The following is a 6,000-nucleotide window of genomic DNA, read 5'->3' on the forward strand; positions in this document are numbered from 1 at the left end:
GGGAAAGTCGAAATTGTTTTTGTAAAGCTTTTGAGTTAACATGAAAGTTATTATGAAAAGTTTTTGCTCTATCCAAATTTGAACTAAAAAAAAATCCAATCTTGACGGGTATAGCAATCAACAATATCATTGCCTTCTCTTAAAGGGCCAGGCAGACCGGTATGGGCACGAATATGTAAGGGATAGAAAGGGTGTTGTCGTTGCCAAAGCAATCATTGTAAGCGACAAAACAAATATCCAACAGGAGAGGCCTGTTTTATTGGCCCTGCAGCCTCCAAGACTCTTAAAGCATTTATAACATAAGCAGAGTCTGAAATTAAATTAAAAGGAAAAGGACAGGTTTGAAACACTTTTACAACAATTTGTAGTTCCACTAATTGTGGAGCACCAGCTTGAAACTGGTGGCGGACTGGGTCATGGCCTTCCACCATGTACACGCCGCATCCCGTTTTAGAGCCATCGGTAAAAATATTGCAAGCTCTAGCAAGGGGATTTAAGGAGGTAACTTTAGGAAAAACTACGGGATGTTCTTTTAGAAAATTTAACAGGGGATGTTTTGGAAAATGGTTATCTATCTGTCCTTTAAAACTACATTGTAAGACTGCCCAATCATCTACAGTAGCACATAATGTTTGTACTTGATGATTAGTATATGGAACAATAATGAAGCATGGAGCATTGCCAAAATATTGGACGCACTGTTGAACCCCCGACAACGCCAGACTGGCTACCGCGGCAGGGTAATACTCAATGGATTTTGCCGGAGAAACTTTTGGGTAAATCCAAAGCAATGGGCCATCTTGCCATAAAAGCCCTGAAGGTTGAACACATGTAGGGAGAATACACAAAGTAATTGCCTCACCTTCCTTAACTCTTTTTAAACATGCCCTTTGTAACTCATGCTCTACCTTTCATAGTGAATCATGTGCCTCATCCGTAAGCTGTTTTGGAGAATCTAATGCAGAGTCTCCTTGTAGCATGTTATATAATGGCTTAAGTTCATAATTTGGCAGCTTTAAATAACATCGGATCCAATTAATGTCTCCCAATAACTTTTGATAATCATTCAGGGTTTTTAAATGATCCTTCCTCAATTCTACCTTTTGGGGTACAATATGAGATTTATGTATGGTAGCCCCTAAATATTCAACAACAGAGTGTTGTTGTACTTTCTCAGGGGCAATAAACAAGCTTTTAGCATTTAACAGCTTGGTAAGTTCCTCATAAGCTTTGTGTAGTAATTGCTCTGATTTAGAGGCCAACAAAATATCATCCATATAATGAATGCAGCACACCTTGGGATATTTTTGTCTAAGCGGCTTAAGAGCCTCGGCCACAAATAACTGACACGTGGTTGGACTGTTTGCCATGCCCTGGGGAAGTACTACCCATTAGTACAGTTTGTCCAGTTCCTCATGATTACAGGAAGGGAGGGTAAAAGCAAAACATTCAATGACCCCAGCAAATAATGGAATAGAAAAGAAACAATCCTTTATGTCAATGACTATAACAGGCCAATTTTCAGGTAGGGAAGAAAGAAGCGGTAAGCCCCTCTGAACTGGACTCATAATTTGCATTTGTCCATTGATTGCACGCAAGTCATGTAGCAATCTCCACTTTCCAGATTTCCTTTTTATTACAAAAATAGGAGTATTCCAAGGAGAAACAGAAGGCTTAAGGTGCCCCAGTTCTACCTGTTCTTGTACTAGAGTTTGAGCAGCAGCAAGCTTTTCCGAGGGCAGTGGCCACTGAGGCACCCATACTGGATCCCCCGTCTTCCAAACTATGGGAATGCCCGCCCCAGTGGCCGCTATGAAAAACCCAGTCCCTGTTTGTCTAACTTTTGTTTTACTTGGATGGGCTCTTTATTGCCTTGTAGAAATTTCCCTAGGCCAAAGCCAGGATGATACCCCATGCGAGTCATCACATCTTGGGAAACAGCTGAATATTCATTGCTCAGAGTAAACCCCATCTCTTTTAACAAATCTCTTCCCCACAATGATACTGGCAGCTCTAGCATGTAAGGCTGAATAGTGCCTGAGTGGCCTTCATCGTCCTTCCAGGAGAGTTGTCTTGCACTCATTTCAGGAGTTTTTGCATATCCTAGGCCTTGTAATACTTGAGGAGAGGTCTGTATAGGCCATCCCAACGGCCAATCCTTTTTGCAATTATACTTTTATCTGCCCCAGTATCTAGAAGACCTAATATCTTTTTATCGTCTATTTTTAGTTCTAGCACTAGTCTTTGGTCCAAATCAAGAGATATAAATGTCAGATCTACTCCTGTGGATCCGAAACCCTTTTCTGCCCTAGTCTGTTGCTGTGCTTCAAAATGCTCATGGAGGCTAGGTAAAATAAGCAGCTGTGCAATGCGGTCACTAGGAGATATGGCAAGAATTCCTTTTGGTGACTCAACCATGATTTTAATAGTTCCAGCATAATCAGGGTCTATTACTCCAGGGTGTATTTTAAGACCCCGTAGCGTAACAGACGACCTGCCCAAAAGCAACCCTACTGTTCCTGGTTCTAAGGGTCCTTTGAAATCTGTATCCACTAACTGAACGCCCATTTGGGGGGTTAGTATGAGTCTGGTGGTGGCACGGAGGTCCAGTCCTGCGGAGCCCGCAGTGGCTCTCCGCGGTTCTGTGGGTGCCGTAATGTCGGCCACTGTTCCAGTTTTGATTGTCCTTGCTCCACTGCCCCATATATTTGTGGGCCCTGGGGACGAGGGCCCCGCTTCCCGTTTTTTGTCTGCTCTAGGGGTTGGCCGTTGATGTCCTTAACGGATCTGCATTCATTTGTCCAATGCTTCCCCTTTTTGCAGCGCGGACAGAGGCCAGGCTTTTTTGTGGTCCTGGGAGCTTGCTACCTCCCTCTCCTCTATGGGGACAATTACGCTTCATATGTCCGTCTTTCCCACAGTGATAGCACGCCCCTGTCCTTCCTCCCTTTTTGTGTGTTAACTGCAAGAGTGCAGTGGCTAATCCAGCATTGGTTAAAGGCCCTCCAAGTTCTCTGCAAATTTTCATCCAAGCCTCCAATCCCCGATTTTTGTAAGGGGTAATGGCAGACCTACACTCTTTAGTGCATTGCTCAAATACTAGTTGTTTAATTAGGGGCATGGCCGCATCAGGGTCCCCAAAGATTCTTCCTGCTGCCTCAACCATCCTTGCTACAAAGTCTGAGAAGGGTTCAGTAGACCCCTGTATGATTTTTGTTAAGTTCCCACTTACTTCTCCTTTATTAGGCAAGGCTTTCCATGCTTTAATCCCTATCTTGTTAAACTGTTGATATACTTCTAATGGATATCCTATCTGTTGGTTGGCAAACCTTCCTATACCTAGAAGCATGTCTCTATCCCAAGCAGGATTGCCAGCAGCTTGGTTTGCTGCGGCTTCTTCATTTGCAAATTCAACTAAATAAGCTTTCCAATCCAAGTATTGTCCAGGGCTCAAGCAGGATTTCACGAGACTAGCCCAGTCTCCGGGGGTCATACAATGCCTTTCTAATGCCTCGACTTGTCCAACAGTAAAGGATACAGTTACTCCATATGTACGTATGGACTCAGCTAGAGACTTAATCACCTTGAAGTCTAAAGGCTCATGGTATCTCTGCTGATTAGCATCCACAAATACTGGAAAAGTCTGGAGTAACTCACTTCGTGCCTCTCTCCATGCCCCTGGGTTGAAGGACCAGCCCGAGACCTTGAAGCCTTCACTATAAGGGGGAGAAACTGTCGGTGTTCTGGGGCATCTGGAAGTCCCACAGCAGCACCCTCTATCTTTCCCTAACTCCTTTTCCTCTTCTTTTCCTTTATCTGATATCTTTGTCCTTTCAATTTGTTCTGTGATTGCTTGAACCTCCTCGACGTCAGATTCCTCAAGGGAATCGAGCTCTGTAAAATCGGGATATAATTTTGACCTTGGCCTTTTTGCAGTGCCGCTAGCAACACTGCCTCTCTCTGATCTTTCTTCCTGCAGTCTCTCTAAAGCTGCTTGCCCAATCTCCACTACCTCGCTGCAGCGCTGATCCTCCAGGCAACTTCTCACTAACCTCCAAATTGGTCTTACCCCACTCTTAAGTGTTCCTTGTTCATAAGCAAAATCTAAGTCCGCTCCCAACTTCTCTCATGAGGCTACCGTGAGGCTCCCTGAGACCGCAAACCATGGAGCAACAGAATCACATTCATTTAAAAATCTTTCTAGGGTACCTGTCTTTAACTTTAACCTTTTTGATTATAACAGCTCCTTAAGACCCAGCAAAATTGGGTGTGAAGAGAAAGCGCCCATGTTTCTCAAATAATCTTTTACTTTAGCTTTTAGCTAGTAAATAAACTAGCCCCGATTGCCACTCTCTCTTTGTCTACAGAGAAGAGCAAAAAATCCCTCCCGCTTTTATCGCGGATCCCCTCTTACCTGGGGACTTACCGGTGCACCCCCTGACCGCTGAAAGTTCTGAATCCCGTCGAGCCCCACGTTGGGCGCCACTTGTCGCGACTGCCTCGACCTGCAAGGATGACGCGACAACAGGTTCTTCTTTCAGGGGGTTTATTCAGGACCTTTTACAACATCTTCTCTCCCGCTTCTTCTGCCCGCTTCTTCCTGCTTTTCCTTCCCTCTGTCCCCATGCTCCGGTTATAAGCTTCCTGGATGGCCAATCCCGAAGCGCCACGTGGCATATACCGATAGGGCTGCAAACACGGAAGCAAACTAGGAGCCAAGTCATAGCCATATAAGGAGTTGTTTTTTACAGAGAGCGATCGTCACCGGGAAGACTGAAGGCGGGAGCCAGCGCCATCTTTGGTCGCAGCCGCGCCATGTGGCCACGCCATTTTTGCGGCCGCGCCTTACGGCCGAGCTGTCTTTGGTCGCAGCTCCCGCGGCTCTCCACACCTTCTCTTAATTTTTCCCAGCCTGATCAGAGGTTTGAATGTATGGTGCTGCCACAGAGAATGGCCAATAGCCCAGCCTTTTGCCAACAATACTTTGCCACACTTTTAGGGCCTGTGCTGGGTTCAGATACCTCCCTTGGCTATGCCTACATGGATGATATAATTCTGAGGCACCGAGACCGGGGCCGCCTGGAGGGCCTTCTGGCCCAGGTTCTCTTCATATTAAAAATGAGGGTTTACCATAGCCCTCAATAAAATTCAAAAGGTACCTCCTTTTAAGGTGCTCGTGTCCTACCTTACCTTGACTCAGGCCAGCTCCCTTAAACCTTTGCTGGACATTCCAGCCTCTTTGAACTTAACCCAACTTCAGAGCCTTTTAGGGGAAATCAACTGGCTGTTGGCATTTGTTCCTCTCCCTAAAGATAGTCTTGTGCCTTATTTGCTCTACTAAAGGCAGAATGCCCCAAGAAGTTATTACAATTTCAGACAGCCATTGGGCAATATTTTTGCAGTTCCAAAAAGCCCTGGATGAAGTTTACCTGAAGGGGTAATCTACTTTTGAGCCCATTTTCCTTTGGTTGTTTGCAGGTGTTACACTGATTTCTGCAGTTTTAACTCAAAGGGGGGAGCCATTAGAGTGGGTTCATATTCCCCTGGGGGCCACACCTAGCATGTACTCTCAGGCAGGCCAACTTGCAGATGCTATTGTCAAGGGAAGGACCCAAGCCCAAAGACATTATGGCCTCGACCCTCAACTGCTTTTCCTTTTCATATGGTAGACGTTGTGTGGCTCACTGGAGCCAATGCTCGTCTTGCTCTCTCTCTGAGGAGGGGTTGCTAGGCAAAATTGACTGCCATTATGGGCCATCCAAATGGACTGTCATGTTATGGCGACTTCCCCTCAAAATGCCTTCTCTGTTTTCTCCTACGACTCTTTCTGGTGCCCTCCATGTTTTTTCTGATGGAGGGAAAGCAGGCTCTTTAAATACAGCCTTTGAAGAGCAACAAAAGACCCCGAACCAACAAAGATTTCAACCTTGTCAAGGGTCAGCACAATATAAAGAAATGCTGGCCGTAATTATGGCCCTTCAGGACATTCAAAAAACCTTT

This window comes from Dipodomys spectabilis, unplaced genomic scaffold (genome assembly GCF_019054845.1).
Source record: "Dipodomys spectabilis isolate Male_0828 unplaced genomic scaffold, ASM1905484v1 ptg000058l, whole genome shotgun sequence".
NCBI classification, from domain to species: domain Eukaryota; kingdom Metazoa; phylum Chordata; class Mammalia; order Rodentia; family Heteromyidae; genus Dipodomys; species Dipodomys spectabilis.